Genomic DNA, 27,903 nt, shown 5'->3' with positions numbered 1-27,903 from the left:
ATTTGTTGTCTTCATTCTCTGTTGACATACTCCATACCATTTTCTTTTTTTTTTTTTAAGATTTATTTGCCAGCAAGAGAGAGAGAGAGCCTGAGAGAGAGAGAGAGCAAGAGCACAAGCAGGAAGGAGCAGCAGGCAGAGGGAGAAGCAGGCTCCCCACTGAGCAAGGAGCCCAATGCAGGGCTCAATCTCATGACACTGGGATCATGACCTGAGCTGAAGGCAGACGCTTAACCAACTGAGCCGCCCAGGTATCCCTCTGTACCATTTTCTTGCATGAAAGGTTTTGTGTTGGTTTCAATCTTATCCCACTTCCTCTGCAACCCATTTGCATTCTTCAATTTGCATTCTTCAGCTGAACCTCTCTCTTTCTCTTTCTCTCTCTCTCTCTGTCTCACACACACACACACACACACAATTCCAGGATGTTAAAAAAAAAAGCAAAGGAACTACCTACTAGGTTTCATAAACAAAGAGGGAGTACTGACTACCTTCTCTCTATTCTAATAACCGGCTCCCCCATTCCTTTGGTTGCTCTGACCAAAACCAAATATCTTCTAGTCACCTCCCATCTTCAATGCCTCCTTATTTCATACCCCTAATCCCATTCACCAGCCAACCTTACATGCTCTGACTTCAAAATATATACAGAAACCAAGTACAGCTCACCGCCTTCACTACCACCACCCTACCCAAGCCACAATCACCTCTTACCTACACCAGTACAAATGCCTAACCATTTCTGTTTTTGACCATGCCAGCCCCCTTCCTCTTCACCTGTTCTGCATACAACAGCCTGAGACCCTTGTGATTTCTCTGCTCAAAACCCTCCAGTGGCTTCCAAACTCATTCTGAATGGCACTCGCTCCAGAAGGCCTACTCTCATCTTTCACTATGTTTTCCCTTCCTGGGGCTCAGGAGCTCACATCTCTCAACCCACACTAGTTACTTTGTGCTCCAGGAACACTTCACCCTCAGGGCATTTGCATTTACTGTTCCATCTACCTGATAGTCTCTTTTCCCAAATATCCATGGCTTTTTCTCTCAGATTTGTGCATAAATGTTATCTTATCAGAGATCACCTTTCTCCCCCCATCCCACCCAACCCTGTTATTCTCTGTTGTCTCATTTACATAAATTTCTTCATTGCATTTAACACTCTCTGCCATACTTGTATATAGCCACCTCTAGTTGAGTTTATGTTCTGTCTTCCCACTAGAGGACAGGTTCAGTGATGACATGGAACTTACCAGTTTTTGCTCAACTACTGTATCCTCAGCACCAAGAAAAACTGCTGGTACATGGCAGGCACTTAAATCGAGAGTGAATGAATACAAGAATGAGTAAACGAATGAATGAATGAAAAAATGAATGAATTCTCCTATCTCTAGTTCCTACAAAGCATATTTGTATGGCCTGAGCATATTTAACTTTCAGAATGGGTATGAGAGTATGGATGTAGTATGAATGGCTCCTCCCTGAAATGGTCAGATCCCTATCTTTTTACTGATGAAGAAGTAAGTTCAATCTTTTTCAATGGCCTAGTTCCCTCAGAAATGCTGGATACTTTAGCTTATTTCCACTAATACCCAGAATAAAATCAGACAGATTTATCATTAGTAGCCTGGTTCCATTATTTTATTCAGGGAGTCATCTCAGCAAGATGAGAAATCAAAACATCCTTCTAGCTAGGTCTTATGGGCCAGAAAAAAAAATTATCTTTGGTCTCCTGTGTATTTTAAACTAAAATATACACTTCAATCTAAACATATTTAATATAACTTTTACATCTCTCTATCAAAGAGAATAATTGTCAAAGCTATATTTCACAGGAAAATTCTCCTCTATAAGATAATACCTGCTTTCCTCCCTTGCTCCTCCTCTAAAGTAAGAAAATCTCAAAAAAAATTAGGAAATAAAATGTACACATTCATTTATTCAATGTCAATCCTTTTATCCTAAAACCAGAAGCAATCCTTTAGATACTATTGCCCTCTCCCTTCCAGGATACAGACTGGGTAATCACAATTATCAGGAAGGTGTTGTTTTCTCCTTTCACTCTGTCATCTGTTCTAAATTTACATTTCACTGGTCTCTGACAAGGATAGTGCAGCAGATGGCAAGTGAAATCTAATTAGTGATGTCTTACAAGTTGTGTCAAGACTCTTCAATAAGGTTGTTTTGTTGAGAAGCCAGCGCATGAGTGTTAGCTCTGTCCCCTGATTATAAGTAGAAGGAATCAGAAGTACTGGTCTTTATTTTACCTAGTTCAGAGCTTCCCAAGTGGAAAGAGCCTTTTTCCCAGGAGCATTTGTCAGAAACAATCAGAGGCAATTGTTGAACATCATAGATACCTGAGGCGGTGGAAAGCAGTTGGGCAAACAATGGACTAACCACAAAGATTGAAACTAAAAGCTGGGGAAAGAAGTGTTCGTAAGGGGATGTGAAAAGCTCTCACCTATTCCTGGAAATATAAAAGCACAGGATTATGTGCATGCCTACACCTATGTGTATGCCTGTGCTCAAGAAAGGCCTGAGAAGGCCCTGGGCTCTCACCTGTGACTAAACCTGAAGCTCTGCACAAGCAGGAAGTAAAGACTAAGGCAGAATTGTAAACTGTTGAAGGCATGCCCCCCAATAGGCCCGCATGTTCCCCAGTATCAGTTCCAGGCAACTAAGAAAATCTCTATCTAATAATTAAATTGATCATGAAGCTAACCAAGCCAAAGTTCAGTGGCCACACATGACAAACAATATAGAATTTATAGAATTAGTTCAACAAAGGTACTGAAGAAACAGCAAACTCTGGTAGAGGGGAAGGACCTAATTTATAGAACTGTAACACTATGCAATTTCAAAAGTCTACTTTTCAGCCAAAAAATTATAGACATGCAAAAAAAAAAATATATGACCCATACATAGGAAATAAAGCAGTAAATAGAAACTCCCTGTGAAAGTTCAGATACTGGACTTACTGACAAAGATTTAAATCTGCTATTGTAAATATGTTCAAAGAACTAAAGAAAACCAGGTCTGAAAAACTAAAGGAAATTATGAAAACCATGTCTCCATGAATAGATATTATCAATAAAGAGATAAAAAATTACATAAAAGAACCAAGTAGAAATTCTGGAGTTGAAAAGTACAATAACTGAAATGACAAATTCACTAGAGGTGCTCAACAGAAGACCTGAGCAGACAAAAGAAATAGCCAATGAACATGAAGATAATTCAATGGGATTATCCAGTCTGAAGAACAGAAAGAAAAAAAAAAAAATTCATGAACAGTCTCAGATACCATTAGGACACCACTAAGTATACCAACATGTACTTAATGGGAGTCACAGAAAGAGATGAAAGAGAAAGACAAAGAAACAGAAAGAATAGTTGAATAAATAATGACCAAAAACTTCCTATATTTGATGGAATGTGTTAATCTACACGTCTAAGAAAGTCATCACACTCCAGGACAGACAACTCAGAGTGTACAATTACACACGTCATAATCAAAATGTTAAAAGACAAAAAAAAAAAAAAAGGAAAGAAAGAAAGAAAGAAAACATCAACAGAGGGATGCCTGGGTGGCTCAGTCGGTTAAGCATCTGCCCTCAGCTCAGGTCATGATCCCAGAGTCCTGGGATGGAGCCCTGTGTCTGGCTCCCTGCTCAGCGGGGAGCCTGCTTCTCCCTCTCCCTCTGCCTGCCGCTCCCCCTGTTTATGCTCTATCTCTCTCTGTCAAATAAATAAATAAAATCTTTAAAAAAAAAAGAAAGAAAGAAAACATCAATAGAGAAGTTACTAATACTATACAGGAGATCCAAAATGAGCTTAAAAACTGATTTCTCATTAGAAACGTTGGAGGCCTAATGATGTACTATATGTTGGCTAATTGAACATAATAATAAAAAATTTAAAAAAAAAAGAAAAAAGAAAAAAGAAAGAAAGAAACATTGGCAGCCAGAAGGTCATAAAATAACGTATTCAAATTATTGAAAGAATAAGACTGCCAACCGAGAATCATGTCTAGCAAAACAATCCTTTAAAAAATGATGGAGAGGGCGCCTGGGTGGCTCAGTTGGTTAAGCGACTGCCTTCGGCTCAGGTCATGATCCTGGAGTCCCGGGATCGAGTCCCGCATCGGGCTCCCTGCTCAACAGGGAGTCTGCTTCTCCCTCTGACCCTCCTCCCTCTCCTGCTCTCTGTCTCTCATTCTCTCTCTCTCAAATAAATAAATAAAATCTTTAAAAAAAAAAAGTAAAAAATGATGGAGAAATTAAGAAGCTTCCAGATAAACAAAAATGGGGAATTCATTGCTAACTGCTCTGTCTTACAAAAAATTCTAAAGGAACACTTTCTTGTTGAAATGAAAGCAGATTAGACAATAATGAGAATACCCATGAAAAAAATAAAAGCACTGACAAAGGTAACCACATAGGCAAATATAAAAGACAGTATAAACATATTTTTATTATAACTTTTTCTCCATCTGATTTAAAAATCAGCTACATAAGGCATAGTTATAAATTGTGTTGATGTGCATACAATGTATAAAGGTGTAATTTGCATGATAGCACAAAGGAAGAAAGAAGAAATGAAGCTATATAAGAACACATTTTTGTATACTATTACATTAATCTGATCTAGATGGTTATAAATAAACATATTAATTGTAATCCCCAAGGAAAATTCTTAGAAAAGAATCATATATAGGCAGATTAATTTAAGTGACATACTAGATACTATTTATTTAATGCAAAAGGTGGCAGTAATGGAAGAATGGAAGAATAACACAAAAAAGAGACATAGAAATATAGGCAACAAATAACAAATGATAACTATAAATCTTCACTGATCAATAGTTACATTAAATGTAAATTAATTAAACCATTCAATCTGAAAATAGAGATGAACAGAATGGATTTTTAAAAAATAAGTGTTGCAGCTATAAGCTGTCAATAAGAAACATATTTTGTATTCAAAGACACAATGAATTAAAAGTAAAAGGATGGAAAAAAAAATATACCAAACAAACAGCAATTATAAGATTGAGGGACTATACTAGCATCTGACAAAACAGACTTTAAGTCCAAAAACAGTTTTGCAAGAGGCAAAAAAGGTTATTATAAAACAGTAAAGAATCAGTTCATTAAGAAGATATAACAACTGTCAACATATGTACCAGTAATAGCCAGAATATATGAAGTCAAAACTGACAGAAACAAAGTGAGAAATAGACATTTCAACCATAATAGTTAGAGACTTCAATTCCTCACTTTCGGTAATTAAAGGACAACTATACAGAGATAAACAAGAAAAGATAAGACTTGCAAAGCACTATAAACCAATTAGACTAACACAACTATTGCAAACTTAGTCCAACAACAGCAAAATGTACATTCTTCTCTAGTGCACATGGAGTATACTCCAAGATGGATCACATGATAAGCCATAAAGTAACCATATCTTAACAATGGCTAGAACCTCAAGGTCCTGGAAACTTTGCTTTCAGATTCCTTAGAGACTTATGTTATCCCTAACCCCCACTAACTGAAAGTATATAATCAGTCACTCCTTACAATCCCAGTGTAGCTCTTTCTGCCCAATCCTGTCCCCGTGCTATATAGTAAAAGCACCTTTTTGCACTGGGAAAAAAAAAAAGTCTCAATAAATGTAAAAGATTTAAAATCACACATGGTAATCTCTGTGACCCAAAGCAAATGAAATTAGAAATCAGTAACAAAGAGAAACTTGAGAAATTCACAAATATGTGGAAAATAATCAATGCACCACTAAATAATCAGTGGGTCAAAGCAGAAATCACAAGGGAAATTAGAAAATTCTCTGAGAGCAATCCAAAGAAAACACAATGTAGGGGCGCCCGGGTGGCTCAGTTGGTTAAGCGACTGCCTTCGGCTCAGGTCATGATCCTGGAGTCCTGGGATCGAGTCCCGCATCGGGCTCCCTGCTCGGCAGGGAGTCTGCTTCTCCCTCTGACCCTATCCCCTCTCATGTGCTCTCTCTCTCTCTTTCTCTCACTCTCTCAAATAAATGAATAAATAAAATCTTTAAAAAAAAAAAAACACAATGTATCACAAGTATGGGACAAAGCAAAAGCAGTGCTTAGAGGAAATATATAGTTACAAGTGCCTATATTAAAAAAGAGGAAAGACCTCAAATCAACAACCTAACTTCCACCTTAAGAAACTAGGGGGAAAAAAGAGGAACTTAAACCCAAAGCAAGTAGAAGAGAGGAGAAAATAAAAATCTAAACAGAAATCAATAAAATAAAGAATAGAAAAACAATAGAGAACTCAATGAAGTAAAAATTGGTTCTTGGAAAATTTATAAACTTTCAGCTAAACTGATAACATAAGAGAAAAGACATAGATGATTAAAATAAGGGATGAAAGAGAGAATATTCTTATTATAGAAGCTAAAAGGTTTAAAAGAAAATACCATGAACAATTATACACCAACAAATTAGAAAACCTAAAGGAAGTCAGGACACCTGGGTGGCTCAGTCAAGCGTCCAACTCATGATTTCGGCTCAGGTCACGATCTCAGGGTTGTAAGATCAAGTCCTGTGTGGCACTCTACACTCAGCACAAAGGCACATTAAGATTCCCTCTGCCCCTCCCCCTGCTCACTCGTGTGTGCTCTCTCTCTCGCTGTCTCTCAAATAAATAAAATCTTTTAAAAAAAGAAGATCTAAAGGAAGTGGAAGTATGACAAAGACACAAACTACTACATCAGATTCACAGAGAAACAGAGAATCTGAACATAACTATAATAAATAAAGAAACTGAATTAATAGTCAAAAATGTTTCCAAAAAAAAAAAAAAAGTTTCCGCAAAAGAAAGCCCAGGACCATATGACTTCATTGGTAAATGCTACTCAACTTTTAAAGAATTAAAATCAGTTTTTCATCAATTCTTTCAAAATATAAAAGGAGAAAAAACACTTTCCAACTCATTTTGTAAGTCTGGTATTACACTGATACCAAAACCAAAGATATCACAGAAAAGAAAACTAAAGATCAATATCCTCTAGAAATGTAGATCTTAATATCCTCCACAAAATAACTGTCAAACCAAATTCAACAATGTATGAAAATGATTACACATGTTGTTCACAAGCAAGTGGGATTTGTTCTAGAATTGGAAAGTTTGTTCAACGTGAAAATCAATGCATGTTGAAAATCAATCAATGTAATACATCATATTAATAGAATAAAGGACAAAAAAACCATTATCATCTCAGTACATGCAGGAAACCATTTTACAAAATCCAATACCCTTTTGTGATAGAAAACATGAAGAAATAAACTAAGAATAGAAGAGAAATTCTTCAACCTAACAAAGGATATCTATGAAAAACCCACAGTTGTCATTATATTTAATGGTGAAAGGTTGAAAGCTTTCCCCTAAGACCTGGAATGAACCAAGAATGTCTGCTCTCACCTACATGTCCTCAACACTGTACTGGGTATGCTAGTCAGAAAAATTGGGCAATAAAATGAAATAAAAAGCATCCAGAGTGGAAAGCAAGAAGTAATCTATCCTTATTGGCAGGTGACATAATGTTGTATATAGAAAATTCTCAAGAATCTACAAAAGAAATTAGAGCTAATAAATATATTCAGAAAGAATGCAGAATACAAGATCAAAATGCAAACATCAACTATATTTCTGTATATTAGCAACAAACCTGTAATACTACTGAAAAATAATTCAATTTATAATACCATCAAAAAGAATAAAATACTTTGGAATCAATTAACCTAGGAAATGTAAGACTTGTACACTAAAAACTACAAAAATTATTGAAATTAAAGGACACCTAAATAAATGGAAATATCCCCTGTTCATAACTTTGAAAACTTAATGTTGTTAAAATGGCAATTCTTCCCAGGTTGACCCAAAAACTCAACACAATCTCTATCAAAATTTCAGCTGACTTTTTTTTTCACAAAACTCAATGACCTGAACTTAAAATTCTTATGGCAATACATGGGACACAGGAGAGACAAACAATCTTGAAAAAGAAGAACAAAGTTGAAGAACTCATAATTCTAAATTTTAAAATCAACTACAAAGATAATTATTAAGATAGTATGGAGCTGGTTGGGGCAGAAGGTATAATGGAGCAAATTATAGCAGAGACCTTCCCTAATTTGGGGAAGCAAACAGGCATCGAAATCCAGGAAGCACAGAGAACCCCTCTCAAAATCAATAAAAATAGGTCAGCACCCCAAAATCTAATAGTAAAACTTACGAGTCCCATAGACAAAGAGAAAATCCTGAAAGCAGCTCGGGAGAAGAGATATGTAACCTACAATGGTAGAAATATTAGATTGGCAACAGACCTATCCACAGAGACCTGGCAGGCCAGAAAGGACTGGCAGGATATATTCAGAGCACTAAATGAGAAAAATATGCAGCCAAGAATATTATATCCAGCTAGGCTGTCATTGAAAATTGAAGGAGAGATAAAAAGCTTCCAGGACAAACAAAAACTAAAGGAATTTGCAAACACAAAACCAGCCCTACAGGAAATCTTGAAAGGGGTCCTCTAAGCAAAGAGAGAGCCTAAAAGCAACATAGACCAGAAAGGAACGCAGACAATATACGGTAACAGTCACCTTACAGGCAATACAATGGCACTAAATTCCTATCTTTCAATAGTTACCCTGAATGTAAATGGGCTCAATGCCCCAATCAAAAGACACAGGCTATCAGACTGGATTAAAAAACAAGACCCATCGATATGCTGTCTGCAAGAGACTCATTTTAGAACCAAAGACACCCCCAGATTGAAAGTGAGGGGGTGGAAAACCATTTACCGTGCTAATGGACACCAAAAGAAAGCTGGGGTGGCAATCCTTATATCAGACAAATTAGATTTTAAACCAAAGACTGTAATAAGAGATGAGGAAGGACATTATATCCTACTTAAAGGGTCTATCCAACAAGAAGATCTAACAATTGTAAATATCTATGCCCCTAACATGGGAGCAGCCATTTATATAAGGCAATTAATAACAAAAGCAAAGAAACACATCGACAACAATACAATAATAGTGGGGGACTTTAACACCCCCCTCACTGAAATGGACACATCATCTAAGCAAATGATCAACAAGGAAATAAAGACTTTAAATGACACATTGGACTAAATGGACTTCACAGACATATTCAGAACATTCCATCCCAAAGCAACGGAATACACATTCTTCTCTAGTGCCCATGGAACATTCTCCAGAATCGATCACATCCTAGGTCATAAATCAGGTCTCAACTAGTACCAAAAGAATGGAATCATTCCCTGCCTATTTTCAGACCACAATGCTTTGAAACTAGAACTCAATCACAAGAGGAAAGTCGGAAAGAACTCAAATACATGGAGGCTAAAGAGCATCCTACTGAAGAATCAATGGGTCAAACAGAAAATTAAAGAAGAATTAAAAAAATTCATGGAAACCAATGAAAATGAAAACACAACTATTCAAAATCTTTGGGATGCAGCAAAGGCAGTCCTAAGAGGAAAGTATAGAGCAATACAAGCCTTTCTCAAGAAACAAGAAAGGTCTCAAGTACACAACCTAACCCTACACCTCAAGGAGCTGCAGAAAGAACAGCAAATAAAGCCTAAACCCAGCAGGAGAAGACAAATCATAAAGATCAGAGCAGAAATCAATGAAATAGAAACTAAAAGAACAGTAGAACAGATCAACGAAACTAGGAGCTGGTTCTTTGAAAGAATTAAAAGAATGATAAACCCCTGGCCAGACTTATCAAAAAGAAAAGAGAAATGACCCAAATCAACAAAATCATGAATGAAAGAGGAGAGATCACAACCAACACCAAAGAAATACAAACAATTATAAGAACATATTATGAGCAACTCTATGCCAGCAAATTAGATAACCTGGAAGAAATGGATGCATTCCTAGAGATGTATCAACTACCAAAACTGAACCAGGATGAAATAGAAAACCTGAACAGACCTATAACCACTAAGGAAATTGAAGCAGTCATCAAAAATCTCCCAAAAAACAAAAGCCCAGGGCCAGATGGCTTCCCAGGGGAATTCTACCAAACATTTCAAGAAGAATTAATACCTATTCTTCTGAAACTGTTCCAAAAAATAGAAATGGAAGGAAAACTTCCAAACTCATTTTAGGAGGCCAGCATTACCTTGATCTCAAAACCAGACAAAGACCCCATCAAAAAGGAGAATTACAGACCAATATCCCTGATGAACATGGATGCAAAAATTCTCACCAAAATACTAGCCAATAGGATCCAACAGTACATTAAAAGGATTATTCACCACGACCAAGTGGGATTTATCCCTGGGCTTCAAGGTTGGTTCAACATCCGCAAATCAATCAATGTGATACAATACATTATCAAAAGAAAGAACAAGAATCATATGATCCTCTCAATAGATGCAGAAAAAGCTTTTGACAAAGTACAGCATCCTTTCTTGATCAAAACTCTTCAGAGTATAGGGATCGAGGGTACATACCTCAATATCATAAAAGCCATCTATGAAAAACCTACAGCGAATATCATTCTCAATGGGGAAAAACTGAGAGCTTTCCCCCTAAGGTCAGGAACGTGGCAGGGATGTCCACTATCACCACTGCTATTCAACATAGTATTGGAAGTCCTAGCCACAGCAATCAGACAACAAAAAGAAATCAAAGGCATCCAAATCGGCAAAGAAGAAGTCAAACTCTCACTCTTTGCAGATGATATGATACTTTATGTGGAAAACCCCAAAGACTCCACCCCAAAACTACTAGAACTCACACAGGAATTCAGTAAAGTGGCAGGATATAAAATCAATGCACAAAAATCAGTGGCATTCCTATACACCAACAACAAGACAGAAGAAAAAGAAATTAAGGAGTCGATCCCATTTACAATTGCACCCAAAACCATCAGATACCTAGGAATAAATCTAACCAAAGAGACAAAGGATCTGTACTCAGAAAACTATAAAATACTCATGAAAGAAATTGAGGAAGACACAAAGAAATGGAAAAATGTTCCATGCTCATGGATTGGAAGAACAAATATTGTGAAGATGTCAATGCTACCTAGAGCAATCTACACATTCAATGCAATTCCCATCAAAATACCATCCACTTTTTTCAAAGAAATGGAACAAATAATCCTAAAATTTGTATGGAACCAGAAAAGACCCCGCATAGCCAGAGGAAGGTTGAAAAAGAAAAGCAAAGCTGGCGGCATCACAATTCCGGACTTCCAGCTCTATTACAAAGCTGTCATCATCAAGACAGCATGGTACTGGCACAAAAACAGACACATAGATCAATGGAACAGAATAGAGAGCCCAGAAATGGACCCTCAACTCTATGGTCAACTCATCTTTGACAAAGCAGGAACAATGGAACAAAGACAGTCTCTTTAACAAATGGTGTTGGGAAAATTGGATAGCCACATGCAGAAGAATGAAACTGGACCATTTCCTTACACCACACACAAAAATAGACTCCAAATGGTTGAAAGACCTCAATGTGAGACAGGAGTCTATCAAAATCCTAAAGGAGAACACAGGCAGCAACCTCTTTGATCTCAGCTGAAGCAACTTCTTCCTAGAAACATCGCCAAAGGCAAGGGAGGCAAGGGCAAAAATGAACTATTGGGACTTCATCAAGATAAAAAGCTTTTGCAAAGCAAAGGAAACAGTCAACAAAACCAAAAGACAACCGACAGAATGGGAGAAGATATTTGCAAATGACATATCAGATAAAGGGCTAGTATCCAAAATCTATAAAGAACTCATCAAACTCAACACCCAAAGAACAAAGAATCCAATCAAGAAATGGGCAGAAGACATAACAGACATTTTTCCAAAGAAGACATCCAAATGGCCAACAGACACATGAAAAAGTGCTCAATATCGCTCGGCATCAGGGAAATCCAAATCAAAACCTCAATGAGATACCACCTCACACCAGTCAGAGTGGCTAAAATTAACAAGTCAGGAAAGGACAGATGTTGGCGGGGATGCGGAGAAAGGGGAACCCTCCTACACTGTTGGTGGGAATGCAAGCTGGTGCAGCCACTCTGGAAAACTGTATGGAGGTTCCTCAAAAAGTTGAAAATAGAGCTACCATATGATCCAGCAATTGCACTACTGGGTATTTACCCCAAAGATACAAAAGTAGGGATCCGAAAGGGTACGTGCACCCCGATGTTTATAGCAGCAATGTCCACAATAACCAAACTGTGGAAAGAGCCAAGATGTCCATCAACAGATGAATGGATAAAGAAGAGGTGGTATATATATACAATGGAATATTATGCAGCCATCAAAAGGAATGAGATCTTGCCATTTGCAACGACATGGATGGAACTGGAGGGTATTATGTTGAGTGAAATAAGTCAAACAGAGAAAGACATGTATCATATGATCTCACTGATATGAGGAATTCTTAATCTCAGGAAACAAACTGAGGGTTGCTGGAGTGGGGGGTGGGGTGGGAGGGATGGGGTGACTGGGTGATAGACACTGGGGAGGGTTTGTGCTCTGGTAAGCGCTGTGAATTGTGCAAGACTGTTGAATCTCAGATCTGTACCTCTGAAACAAATAATGCAATATATGTTAAGAAAAACAAAAAAGAAGAAGAAGAAGGTAGTGGGAGGGGAAGAATGAAGCGGGGGAAATTGGAGGGGTAGACGAACCATGAGAGATGATGGACTCTGAAAAACAAACAGGGTTCTAGAGGGGAGGGGGGTGGGAGGATGGGTTAGCCTGGTGGTGGGTATTGAGGAGGGCACATTCTGCATGGAGCACTGGGTGTTATGCACAAACAATGAATCATGGAACACTTCATCTAAAACTAATGATGTATGGGGATTAACATAAGAATAAAAAACAATATATAAAAAAAAAAGGAATTAGATCTTGCCATTTGCAACGACGTGGATGGAATGGAGGGTATTATGTTGAGTGAAATAAGTCAAACAGAGAAAGACAGGTATCATATGATCTCACTGATATGAGGAATTCTTAATTGCAAGAAACAAACTGAGGGTTGCTGGAGTGGGGGGTGGGGTGGGAGGGATGAGGTGACCGGGTGATAGACACTGGGGAGGGTATGTGCTCTGGTAAGCGCTGTGAATTGTGCAAGACTGTTGAATCTCAGATCTGTACCTCTGAAACAAATAATGCAATATATGTTAAGGAAAAAAAAAAGGAGAAGAAGAAGAAGATAGTGGGAGGGGAAGAATGAAGCGGGGGAAATCGGAGGGGTAGACGAACCATGAGAGACGATGGACTCTGAAAAACAAACTGTGGGTTCTAGAGGGGAGGGGGGTGGGAGGATGGGTTAGCCTGGTGAGGGGTATTGAGGAGGGCACATTCTGCATGGAGCACTGGGTTTTATGCACAAATAATGAATCATGGAACACTTCATCCAAAACTAATGATGTAATGTACGGGGATTAACATAAGAATAAAAAAAAAAAAGATAGTATGGAACTGGCATAAGGATAAACCTATAGCTCAATGGAAACAGAACTGACTGTTCAGAAATAACCATCACATTTTTGGTCAGTTGATTTACTGCAAAGGTGCCAAGACAATTCAAGGAGGAAAGAACAGTCTTTTTAATAAATGGTGCTAGGAAAACTTAATATCCACATGTAAAAGAATGAATTTGGATCCTCACCTCAAATCATACACAAAAATTAAGTCAGAATGGATCATAGGGCTAAATATTAAGAGTAAAATTATAAAATTCCTGAAAGAAGCACAGGATCACATCTTTGTGACCTTGGATTAAGCAATGGTTTCATAGATATGGCACCAAGAGCAAAAGTGACAAAAGAAAAAAAGCAGATAATTGGATTTCATCAATATTAAAAACTCTTGGGCATCAAAGGATACCGTCAAGAAAGTAAAAGACATTCCATGGAATGGGAGAATATATTTACAAATCATATATCTGATAAGACAACCCAATTAAAAACTGGGCAAATTATTTGAATAGACATTTCTCAAAAAAAAAGACATACAAATCACCAATAAGCACATGAAAAGATATTCAACATCATTAGGTAAATGCAAATCAAAACCACAATAAGATACCATTTCACACCCACTAGAATGGCTAAAATAAAACAGAATATGTTAGAGAATGTGGATAAATTGAAACTCTTATACATTCTAGTGGAATACAAAACGGTTCAGCTATTTTGGAGTAGTTTCGCCGTTCCTTAAAATGTCAAGGATAGAGTACCCATATGACCCAGTAGCCACTCTTAGAGACCCAAGAGAACTGAAAAACGTATGTTCACATAAAATCTTATACATGGATGTTCATAGCAGCATTACTCACAGCAACCAAAAAAGTAGAAACAAGCCAAATGTCTATCAACTGATGAACAGATAAACAAATGTGGTATGTCCATTCAATGGAATATTATTATTAAATCATTATTAAGTCAAACATGCAACTTGGATGAACTTTGAAAACCCTATGCTAAGTGAAAGAAGCCAGATATAAAGAACAACATACGATATGACACTATTTTTATGAAACGTCCAGAATAGGCAAATTCATAGAGACAGAATACATTAGTGATTTCCAGGAACTGTAAGGATGAGAGAATTGGGAATGACTACTAATGGGTATACCATTTCCACTGGGGTAATGAAAATGTACTGAAATAAGAGATTATTGATGGTTTTACCACTTTGTGAATATATATTTTTAAAAGATTTTATTTATTTGAGAGAGAGAGAGCAGGAGCAGGGGGAGGGACAGAGGGAGAAGGAGAAGCAGACTCCCCGCTGAGCCCAGAGCCTGACAAGGGCTCAATCCCAGGACCCCAAGATCATGACCTGAGCCGACATCAGATGCTCAATGGACTGAGGCACCCCCACTTTGTGAATATATTAAAAACCACTTAATTACACACTTGAAATGGCTGAATTTCATGGTATGTGAATTATACCCCAATTTTGTAAATGCAATTACCAAAATTGTGAAATATAGCATTACATATTGCACAGACTCCATCAACTAGCCCCCTAATTACTGAGGTTTTACTCTATCAGCATATGTCTACCTATTTACACACTGAAACGTGGAATAACCTGTCTTCAGATTTCTTTTTTTTTATAGCTCAAGTTCCCTATTTATTAATCATCTAGCTGGAGATGAAATGTAGAAGAGCCTTATGAATAATGTTAGAAAATCTGAAGCTATACAGCTTGCTTTCCAAAATTTTTCACATATACCAAATCACAGCAATGATACATTAAAATACATCTAACATACTAAATATACTTACGTTAGGAACTACATTAATTTTGAATATCTTGATTCTACTTGTTTATTAAGGGTCTTGCTCAAATTACATCAGGTGTTTTGACTTGTCCTCAACTTTTTTTTTTTTTTTAAGATTTTATATATTTATTTGAGAGAGAGAGAAACAGAGACAGAGCATGAGCAGGGGGGAGGAGGCAGAAGGAGAAGGAGAAGCACACTCCTTGAGCCCTGTGCCAAGCGCAGATGCTTAACTGACTGAGCCACCCAGCGCCCCTGTCCTCACCTTTCTTGCCCACCATGTGAATCTCCAACTTTCATTTTGAGGTCAAGCATAAGGTGTTGGTAAATTCTCTGCAAGGTAATGATCATCAGCAAGCCTTGAGAGAGACAAAGCCTCCCTCCACAACCTACAGGCATGAAAGGCATTTCCATCAGCTGTCACCATAAAGCTCTGAAGTCCTACCTATATGATGGATGTTTATCTGTCTTTTTTTCAGGAGAAGAAAACAGTAGTACCAGTTGCCCATTTTGTCTGACAAGTCAGCAATGGCCACAGACACTGAGGTTACTCGCCTTTCTCACAGCTAACATAAAAATAGCTCAGAGAGGAGACTGACAAACTCTTTAGATAACCAAGGGAGTCACACCTGAAAAGCTGCTAGGTATTAGCAGATGATATCCCTGATGCTATGATATGATGTTAATTAATTTGATCTTTCTGAAGAGGAAGGAGTATTCCCCTATTCCCCACCGTTTACATAACAATTGAATGTTTTATATTCAATTGCAGATTTGAAACTTGGGTCTCCTGGCTGCTAACCAGGTCACTACTTTCACTGAACACCTTGTGGACAGTTTAAGATGGCAGAATGATTTATTTACCACTTCAGCTTCCTTTAAAGCATTTAAAGATCGTATTTGTCAGAGAGAGAGAAAGAACGCACAAGCAGGGGGAGGGGCAGAGGAAGAAGAAGGCTCCCCACGGAGCAAGGAGCCCAATGCAGTACTCGATCCCAGGACACTGGGATCAGGACCTGAGCCAAAGGCAGCCGTTCAGCTGACTGAGCCACTCAGGCGTCCCCCCCCTTTTTTTTTTTTTAAAGATTTATTTATTTGAGAGAGCGAGAACGAGAGAGAGAGAGAGTACATGAGAGGGGGGAGGGTCAGAGGGAGAAGCAGACTCCCTGCCGAGCAGGGAGCCCGATGCGGGACTCGATCCAGGGACTCCATCCAGGGACTCCAGGATCATGACCTGAGCTGAAGGCAGCTGCTTAACCAACTGAGCCACCCAGGCGCCCCACAGGCGTCCCCTTTAAAGCATTTAAAAATGCACAGCTTCATACTAGCTAAATCGAAGCTCAAAACCTCATTCCATGGGGCACCTGGAGCATGCAACTCTTGATCTTGGGGTCATGAGTTCTAGCCCCTTATTGGGCACAAAGTTTACTTTACACAGACACACACACACAGACACACACACACACACTTTTTTTTTTTTTTTAGGGTTTTATATATGTATTTGACAGAGAGAAAGATAGCGAGAGCAGGAACACAAGCAGGGGGAGTGGGAGAGGGAGAAGCAGGCTTCCCGCTGAGCAGGGAGCCCGATGCGGGGCTCGATCCCAGGACCCCCGGATCATGACCTGAGACGAAGGCAGACGCTTAATGACTGAGCCACCCAGGCGCCCACACACACTTCATTCTATAAACCTAGTTGAGAGAACTAAACTGTAAATACCAATTAGTGGAGGTCAGAGGTTGCATTCTTTGTTTATTCCACAATAAATAAACTTATTCAATGTGCATTCCTTCTTTTTAGTCTGAATTAGCACCCTCTAAAGCTCTTACCAGGCTGTCTTGCTCTGGATCTTTCCCTTGATTTTGCAAACATTCCCTTGTGTAATCAGAGCTTCATGGTTCCATTTCACTTTGTTCAAAGTGTCTACGCACAGACCCTCACCTTTGCCAAACCCATACCATTCCTCTCTCCTGGAACCACATCCCAGCCACAATCCCCAGGCCCCCTGTTTCTTTAGGGATAGAATAGACAATATTCAGAATTAACAATAGCAACTCTTTATACTCTAGGCAAAAATGGTCATTAATCCTCTTGCTGACCTTTGTTGGATGTCAGCTATTGTGTAGGCAAGAATATCTGGGATACTTAAAATTGTGTCTAGCCGTTTGTACTAAATAGGAACTTTATTTTGTATGTATAAAAAGAATAAAGAGAGGTCTCTTTACCCTTGGCTTCTCATAGTTTTACAGAAAATCACATTAAAGAAGGAAATACTCTTTTATTTTCCCAAATTGATGATAATTATCCCCACCAGTACCTTGTATTCTTCGAAAGAATACACAAAAACAAAATAAAGTACACCTTGTAACTCTCTGATATTGCAGGGATATAGGAGGATTAAAAAAACATATGACTACAGAAACATCTTAAGACAATGAAAGAATTATACAAACATAAAAGAATATTGTTAATTTAGCATTACTTGAGGTTTTAATCTCCTCATAATGCCAGTTGCCAAACCCAATGATCAATCAAATCGTGTGGCAAATCTGGGAGAAAAATCTGGGAACACAGGGAACATCTGGTTGAAATTTCTTGCCAATGGGTGAGAAACACTCTTGTCATAGCTGAAAGTTTTTGTGCTAATTCGATTCTAAATTATTCCATTTTATTGAAGAAGCATTTATGAAGCGTCCTCTGCACCAAGCACTGTGATCACGACCAAAGATACTCAAGTGCAAAAGTGCCTTGAACATAATCCCAACTAGTTCACAGTCTAGTTATTGAGGCCTGCCAACCAAAAACTGTAAATATGTGAAGGAGATATAACAGGGATATGGAAGCAATTAATTCTGAATCGGGGGTCAATTATAAAGAGGGAAGCATAACAGCCATTTATAATTATAAGTTAATGTGCTATGTCTCTCTGGGATATTTCTAATTATGAAATGAAGGACTCTATCTTCTGTTAATAGAATTTCCAATGTCTGTAAAATCTTAATGGAAAGGATTTTTATTTAAACACTGAAGATTGAATATATGCACTCATCTATTATATCTCCAGGAACCCCCCTCCAAAATTACTGTAAAGGATTTTAATAATATTCATAAATCTCCAAATGCACAGAAAATAGAAGACATGACAACAGACAAGAAATATCTAAATATTGAGAGACTGAAAGCAGATGGTCTAGTGCTATGTGAATTAGCAGATCAGAGATCCCTCAAATTTATACATCAAAAGAAAGGAAGCCAATTTACAAGAGAAAGAGATCATAAAATGGATGCAAATGGTGTCTCTCACTATGAGACATACAGAAAATTTCCAAATACAGTATTAGTTGAAAGTCTGTATGAAAAGAAATCAGACCCTCAGATCCCATCCCCCATGTTATATGACTAAGCAACCTTTCTTTCCCTTCCATGTCAGAAGACTGAAGATTTATTCTCAAGGGGCAGAACCATACAGAACCCACAGGTGGGGTCATCAAGCACAGATGGGAGAAGGGGGAGACGCCATACTGAAAATAGGAGGACACCCTATACTGAAAATTGAAAGAAACGTTCTTAAAAACTATCAAATAGAAAAGACAAATTTCTTTCAAATAAATGTCAATTATATTGTGTGGGTTTAACATTATTAATGATAAATACCTGAAGACAATGAAGAAAAAAAATTTCAAGTATTGACTGTCCAGTTTGACAATTCTTAATTATCAAATTGGAATTTTATGTCAGCATGAAAAGTCATTCAAGTGAAATGAAATAAAGATATTTTTAGACATGAAATGAAGTTTAGAGTTTCATTCTCATAAATCAGTACTGAAAAAAACTACTACAGGATGTACTTTAGGAAGAAGCAAAAACAGCACACAGAGAGGAAGTGAGATGCAACTGGGTAAATTTATGTAACTGCAGAAATATAAAATAATTGACTTTCTTTGCTTCAATTAAGTGAAATTAAAGTTAAAAACAACATTAAAGAAGGTGAGAAACAGTGTTTAATGACTAGTTAGGTTTGTTCAAGGCCTCATCTCATATGGGAAAGTATAGAGATACCGTATAACTTTAGCTAATTTACAGAACTTAATTAACTTTATTTTTTTTTTCAATTCTCATGTATTTTTGGCTCTTGGGGCAATGTCATCATTTCAATATGGAAAAAAAAAAAGTTAGTTCAACACAAAATAGAAATTTGAAGGGCAGGATTGGACAAAACCAAGGGTGGGGAGAGGAAGGGAATAGCAAAAGGAAGAGATAAGATACTGCCAAAAGACGAAGGGTCTCCTTGTCCCCTCTCTGGAGGAATAACTCCAATATTCAGGTGACAGTACACACCTTTCCATATATACACAGCAGGGCTGGGTTTTTGTTAAGAAAAGCGGGGGAATCGACTTTCTGGGGGTTTTGGGAACAAGGCCAGTCTCTCTTCTCCCTCTTGGCCCCCTTCTCTGACCAGGGAAAAAGATGGAACCCAACATGTGAAGGAGGTAAAGTGGGAGAGGGAAGGATGGTACTTGACAGAGTGGGGGCAAACCCCTGCAAAGGAAACAGCTTGGAACAGAGCTTGGAAGAAGACTAAAAATGGAGATAATACTGTTAACACCTCCCCTGAAGCTGAGAGAGGAGCAGGGAAACACCTGGAAATTAGGACTTCAATAGCCTGGATCCCTCTCTCCAAAACTGCTCTAGAATGGAAAACCCTACCCCTTCCTTATAGGTACCGCTACCTGCTATGAGGTAGCTTGGTTTCCTTTCCCCTGGGCTACCACATGGATGGTGGCCATCAACTGGGTTTGCAGTGCGTGGTTCTAAAGGGGATCCAATGAAACCCAGCTTCCTGGAGAATTATCTTAAAAACCAAGGGAAATATCAAATGGACAGAGGGGAGAAGGGGGCACCAAAAGGAAATACAGGGTCACCCAGAAGGGCAGAAATCTAGGTTTCCCAGAGTGGAAGAGAGGAGACATTTAACAAAAATAAATATTTATTGAGTGCCTATTATGTGCCATGCACTGTCCTAGGGCCCTCCACTCCAAAAAAGGAAAACAAAAACAAAACAAGATAGAGGAGGGAAATGCAAATTCTGAGGGACAGGAAAGGGGCAGTTGAGGAAGAAGGCTGGGGAGCTGAGAAGCCTGAGGTGATGGTGCTCTGCCTTAGGCCTCTTCTTCTGCGGTGGCATCCTGGTACTGCTGGTACAAGGTCATTCCTGCTGCTCTCAGCTTCAGTGAACTCCATCTGGTCCATGCCCTCACCTGCATACCAGTTGAGATGACCTTGTGCCGGAACATGGCCATGAACTGGCAGACATCATGTTCTTGGCATCAAAGACCTGCCAGGTGAGTTTGGGCACAGTGAGGGCCCCACACTGCTGGTTTCCATGGCTGGTCAGAGGGGCAAAGCCAGGCACGAAGAGGTGGAGATGCAGGAAGGGCACCAACTTGAATGCTGGCTTGCGGAAGCCAGTGCTGAGCTGACCAAGAAATGGAGGCAGGTGGTGATGCTGCACATGGTGGCTGAGACCAGGTGGTTCAGGTCCCTTCAGCGGGATGTGGTCAGCTTAATGGTATGGAAGCCGAAGTCCTAAAGGGCCCAGTTGTCCATGCAGTGGGTCTCATCTGTGTTCTCTACCATCTAATGAACAGAGAGGGTGGTGTCGTAGGGCTCAGCCACAGTGTGGGACATTTTGGGTGAGGGTACCACCCGAAGGTGTTCATGATGTGGTCTTGCTGATGAGCAAGGTGCCCGCTCTGGAGCCTGTGCCCCCACCCAGCAAGCGGCTCCAGTGGAAGCCCTGCAGGCAGTCAGGGCTGTCTGCCTCCTTCTACACCACATCCAGGACTGAGGCAACCAGCTTGGCCACTCTACAGAGCGGCCCATGGCCTGCCCCAGACTTACCAAAAACCAGGTTGTCTGGTCTTCACATCTGGCCAAAAGGACCTGAATGAACAGAGTCCATAGCCCCAGGTTCTAGATCCACCAAGGCAGCCTCAGGAACATATCTGCCACCTGTAGCTTCATCATAATACACAGAGATGTAGTCCAGCTGCAGGTCACTATAGGTAGGTTCCAGCAGGGTCGATCCTATGCACATCACTGATTACCTCCCAGAACTTGGCACTGATCTGGTTGCCGCACCTACCAGCCTGGATGAGCAAGACTTCTTCATGGTTAAAATTTATTTTATTTTTTTTGTTCGCCTCACGGTTTGTATGGGGCAAGAAGATAATAGGTAATTCTTTTTTTCTATGCTGCTAGTCACAGGCTGGAAGGATGGGACGTGCCCCAGAGGCAGAAGGTTTGAACACAGAAGCAGGAAGTTTCTGAGAGTGGAACTTAATTAACTTTAAAAATTTATCTTTAAAATGCACTAATGCCTTGTGCTTCTGAAATATCGGCAATGTTTTATTTCTTTTTTAAGATTTTATTTATTTATTTATTTTAGAAAGGGGGAGAGGCAGAGGGAGAGAGAGAATCTCAAGCACACTCCACTCTGAGGTCACAACCCCACCTGGGATTCCACCCAGGACCCCAAGATCATGACCTGAGCTGAAATCAAGAGTCTGAAGCTTAATCAACTGATCCACCCGGGACCCCCAACAATGTTTTATTTCTTGTATGTGAGTTACGTGAATGCTCAGTTTGTGACAAATTCACTTTTTTGTGTGCAATTTTCTATATGTATATTACACTTCAATATTTTTTTAATTAAGGAAAATTTTTTAAAAATAATTAAAAAATAATTAATAACTTCCAATCTGGCAGAGGGGAAAAACAAAGGAATTTTTAAAAATCTATAAGCCAACAGAGGTGGAAATGGTGGGGTTAAAAAAAGTAAGCAAAGAAAAAATTATGTTAAATAAATAGCACAAAATACGATGAAAGAAATTAATGCAAATAGGTCAGCACTTACAGTAAACATAAAATTAAGTAATCTTTTAAAAGATGCTACTATTTATTGGATTTTCTAAAAACAAACAAACACCTCAGCTACATAATATTTAGAAGAAGAATATTTAAATTACCAGAGAGAGGTTGAAAACACATCTTTGGGGGAAAAAAAAGATTCACTAGATATATTTCTATCTGACTTAGCCATACTAATATTGGGGGGAAATTAAATTTAAGACAAAAACATGAGACAAGATAAAATAGTTCCAAGGACAAATAATATTAGGATATTTTTAATAAACTTCCTTTAGAAACCGATAAATCAAATAGAAAAAAAGGATAAAAGAAAAAATAAGATAAAAATTTAAATACTGTATCGAAAAGCTTGATCTTAAATAATTCTGCTCCCAACAGAGAATATGTCCATCTTTATACCCTATATTAAACATTCATAAAAATTTGTCAGGTACCATATATGTTATGAAGAAGATTCCTATTCAATAAATATTAAAGAACTATTCCCATATAGTCCAGGTTCCCTGATCACAATGGGACCGAATTAGAAATCAAGCATTACCTCAAAGTTTATAAGAACAATTATTTTAATAATAATAACCACCTCTACCACCATCCGATGCCTAAAGATAGAATTTAATCAATCCACGGGTTTAAAGAAATAATGTTGGAAATTACAAAATAGGTTGCAATATAAGAAAATAATGCTTATCAAATTTATATTGTAAATGATAAATATCATAAAATGAATTTCTTCAAATCAAGGATCAAAGAGGAAAAACAGAGTAAATCCAAAGAAAGAAGATGAATAGAATACACACAAAAAAAGAATAAAAAATAATAAAATAGGAAAAGAGAGATGATCAGCAAACACAAAATAAGAGAAAACTGAGTAATAAACAAACCTCTAACAATCACTACTACATGGAAAAAATATTCACAGCAAAATCGTTAATCAGAATAAAGGGAGACAAAATATAACCCTCAAAGCAACAATGCACTAAGAAACTCTCAGAAAACCATGAATATGTATACCCCTAGCAACATCACTTCAAAACACAAAAGCAAAAATAATTACAAGGAGAAATCGACAAGATCACAATCATAGTGGGAGTTTTTTGTTTCTTCTCTTTTTTCTTAAACATCTCACAAAAGCTGGTAGATCAACCTGGGAAAAAGTTACATATGAGGATTTTTTTGTTGTTGCTGTTAATTTTAGGGTGTTTTTTTTAGGGGGTGTATGTGTGTTTACTTTTAATTAATGGAGAACTTAAATTAACATTTTCTATGAAAACATTGTAAGCTAGTCATACACAGGCATAGAAAAATTGACCAAAAAAGGCAAAGAGAAAATGCAAAAGCAGAAGTAGATAGAGAGATGGATAGATAGATATGAATGACAAACACCAGCTCAGTGTATTTGTAATCTTGGAGAGGAAAGGATGGAAATTGGGTTTTGAATGGATACAAGGAGGCTTCAAACCTATCTTCAATATTTCTTTGTTTAAAAATAAACCAGAAGCAAATATGTAAAAGCATTACAATTTGTCAAGTATTAGCATTAGTTTTAAGCGTATTCTTCACATTATTCTCTGCATTACAGTATGTGTGAATTATTTTATGAGCAAAACAAATACATGAGTATAATGGCTTGTGGTATACCTGTTATGAAGTGGGAATTATTGAGATTTATTTTTCAAAGATCAGTGCTCCCAAGTAAAAGACTATATATGTGTATATATACTTTCATAAAATATAGCATATATAAAGACTATATATGTGTATAAAAGACTATATATGTTAACACTTTTATTTAGAACTACCTTCTTTCCATATATATGAGGACAGTGAGATACTATGGCAGCAACCATACAGTGTTGATGTGTACCCTCAGGTAGTTATGGCACTATAGTAACTGTAAACAGTTTCACTACGGGATCCCAATCAACAACTTGGGTATGGGATCAGGATCCAGTGCCTAACAGTTGACAGAGCTGAGCAGGGTGTGAGGACTGGACCCCAGTCTACCAGGACTGTATCCTCTTCATTGGGCTAGGAAGCATAAATCCAGCATGTGTTGGGTGCATCAGTATTCTTCATCCTCAATCCCAATGCTTCAGAAGAGGCTCATTTCATATTTAGTTCCAGGATTGAACACATGACCCAGATCTGGCCAATCAGAGTGCCACATTCCTTCACACCCACTCAATGGCTCTTGGATATGCACATGACTCAAACTGTGCCAATTAAAGCCTCCCTCCCAGGACTGCTGCTAAAATTGTCAAGGAAGAGGATGAATCCTATCTAGAAGCCATGAGTACTGAAAGGCTATGAATAGTTGAAACTTCTGGTGATCATCTTTTCTATTATCTGGGAAACCTAACCAGGAAAGAGAGGGCAGGTTTAAAGGAAGAATGCGGAGAGGAGAGGAAGTCCATTGTCCCCTTGTATTTTTCTGATAAATGAGTATTGATTCTCTTTTTGACTTAAGCTAGTTTTCATGAGTTTTTGTCACAAGCAAAAGGGTCCTGGCCCTATTATCCCAGTCATAAAAATCAGGCAAAAACCCTAGTGCTAGCTAAATAAAGATTTTCATGGCCAATGAATGTGCTGATGTAAGAGTAGGCTTACGATCCCAGGGTGGTGATAGATTTTTCAGGGTCATTCATACCTGTTTAACTTTGTGATCAATGGCATACACCTTTGGGGCAGCTAGCAGAATGAAGGTGCAGCCTGTAGCAATGGAACTGGGATTTTTTAATTGTGTGACTACCTAGCCTGAGTATTAGACCCACAGTCTCATCCTCTCTAGGACAGCCCACTAGGACAAACTGAGCTCCTCAGCCCAAAACTGAGACATTATCCTGCAGAACTTGTAAAATCAACATGGGAACAGCCAGTGAAGAGGGGAGAATAATACTCAACAATCACCTTTCTTTAAATACAAACATTAGGGAAAGGACAAGATGACCTACAAAACTACTGCTTCTGAGAAGCATCTCCTAAGAGAAGTAAAACCAGAGAGTAAACTTGATGTCCCAGAGACAAGTACTATCCCAGAACCTGAACTAACTTCTGAAGGAAAAACTTAATAAACAGAGTAAAAGGTGATGCTTCCCCCACTCACCTCCTGTCTCAATGTCACAAGAGCCAGGATGCCAGTGAACACCAAAGGTTCTGAGAATAAGGAGCAACCATTCTGAGAGTGGGGAGGTTTGGGGAATGGTTTGTGGCTCCAGAGAAAGAGGGAAAAGGAGGAGAAAACAACAGTGTGAACGAAGCAGTGAAGAGGGAAGACAAGGGTCCTAGGAGGCCAAATGCAGGAGGGGACAAAGGCCAACGGGGTTTTTGAGCACAGGCCTGTAAAGGAAATAATCTGGAAAGCTTTCTTTCGTGGTACCCAGGGTGACTACCATCTATCAACAAGCCCTTGGATTGAGTCTACAATGTTCAGGAATGTTTCTCTGAGTGATTTGCAGCAACAAGTGAAGTGAACAGTTTCGCATGTGGATAAATATAGTGTAGAAACCCACGGCATTACAGAAGAAAGTGTATACACTCAGGAGATCGTGAGAACTTAAGCCTTAGGAAATCTTGGAAATATCAAGAGACTTTAAAACTTCCACAATTAAGGAGGGTGGGCTCAAAGCACTCTTTTCTGTTTCTCAAGGGGCCATGAGACTCCCCCTGACAAAAGATCATCCTGCTCTATAGATGATGCCATTGTCCCTTGGCGTGTCCAAGTCACCCTGGGTTTCTCACTCTCCCTTGCCACTCACATTCTGCCAGTCTGTCTTCTTCCATGTGTCCTCTAAACATCTCTCAATGTCCTCCCCTCAAGCTCTTTCCTCCCCAAATACTCCTCTTCTTAGCTTGTTGACTCTAATCCAATCACTGCTCAGGTATCCTGTCTCAGAGGAAGTTTCCCTGGACACTCAGACTGAGCAAACTATCCTTCTCCTATATCCCTACACAACCTGGATCATATTCCATAGAATCTGTACCAAGTCATAATGAAACCATCTTTCTGTGTCTCTGACTCCTCAGCACAGCGTAAACTTTGAAGGAGAAAAAAATTATATTTTTGTATAACCACAGTGCTAGACAAAGAGCCTAGAAAAAGTATATGCTCAAGAGAATTCTGTCAAAATGAATAGAATGGAGTTGAATTCAGTGAGGGTGATGATACTGTGATCATCCACATCTCACAGAAGAGGAAACTGAGGCTCAGAGAAGTTACCGAGCAATTCAACCACAGACCTGGAGCTTGTAAGTGATGGAGATGTGGCTTGAACCCAGATCCTCTTATCCCAAAGTCTATGCTATTTTAACACAGCAGATGCCTCCATGAAACAGGGTATTTCAATATTCTTTTTACTTGCAGGATTTCAATCTAATCTTGAGGTCACTTAACTAGTTTGCAATCAGTTTCCTTATCTATAACCCACTAATAAAACCAGTAAGGCTAAATGACAGTCACCAAGATAAAGAGGCAAACTGCAAATCCTGGAATTGGACTTCTAGAATACGGTGTTCTCATGCAGATAAATAAAAAGGATCGGCCTGTAGAAAAATCCACCCCAACTTATCCAAGTTACAAAGTCATCCAAATGCAAAAATTTCCCCACAGCTAACCAGATAGCTCATGATATCTCATGACTTCCTGGCCCTGTGAAAGGCAAAATCTTTCAGAGGCTGCAAGAAAAAAAAATAATAATAAAAGAAAAGAAGAGGAACCCGTCGGTATAACTGAGAAGAGGGTTACAAATGGATTCATCAGAGGAAATTGCTAAAATGCCTACAGGTGTGAGAGGTCCCATATGTTCACTCTACTCAGGAATCCTTCAGGGAAAAAAAATTAAGTTCTCAGAGCAAAGGCAGTCTGCACCCACTCCACGGATGATGAAAAGCACCCAGACCTAATTACTGCATCTGGAGTGACTTCTCAAGTGTAAAGACAACAGAAAGTCTGAGATAAGAAGGGAGGCTGCGCGCTGTTGCAGGTGCCTTGTACAACAACGGGTCCTCAGGAGTGCCTCACTGAGCTGAGCCTTTTGAGACACCACAACGAACTGGAGTAAAAAGCCCTTGTTTTTGTGTTGTTTTTTTTATTTATTTTCCCCATGCTTACTCCCTAAACTTTCTTTTAAGTGTATTATGTAGATCATTGATCTAAAAATACCACCCAGGGCACCTGGGTGGCTCAGTAGGTTAAGCATCTGCCTTTGGCTCAGGTCATGATCCCAGAGTCCTGGGATCCACTCCTGCCTCAGACTCCGTGCTCAGCAGGGAGTCTGTGTCTCCCTCTGCCCCTCCCCCCCACTGCTCAAGCTCGAGCTCATGCACGCTCACTCTCTCTCTCTCTCTCCCCCGCAAAAATAAATAAATAAAATCTTTTTTATGAAATAAGAAAAGAAAGAAAAAGAAAACACACCCAACGATCAAGAGGAGCTCCAAAGGCAGACAGGATTTCCCTACCTTCCTTGACATCCTTAAACGTGACATGTGCACCTGCTGTTAGTAAAATCTAGACCAGAGGTCAACACATCTTTTCTGTCCAGGACCAAACAGTAAATATCTTGGGCCTTGTGGGCCTGACCATCACTCACAACTATTCAACTCTGCCACTGTAGTGAGAAAACAGCCACAGACATTATGGAAT

The 27,903-nt window shown here is 38.8% G+C and overlaps 1 protein-coding gene and 1 pseudogene across 1 annotated transcript in view; both read right to left on the bottom strand.

Moving 5' to 3' along the window:
• AGBL1 (AGBL carboxypeptidase 1) overlaps positions 1-27,903 on the bottom strand; it is a 738,230-nt gene that overhangs the window by 370,873 nt on the left and 339,454 nt on the right. The gene's annotated exons all lie outside the window — the stretch shown is intronic.
• LOC110572168 lies at positions 20,587-22,857 on the bottom strand (annotated as a pseudogene).

This window comes from Neomonachus schauinslandi, chromosome 9, assembly GCF_002201575.2.
Source record: "Neomonachus schauinslandi chromosome 9, ASM220157v2, whole genome shotgun sequence".
Lineage (NCBI taxonomy): Eukaryota > Metazoa > Chordata > Mammalia > Carnivora > Phocidae > Neomonachus > Neomonachus schauinslandi.
Note: the sequence above shows the minus strand (reverse complement) of the source record. Positions and strands in the feature narration are given on the sequence as shown.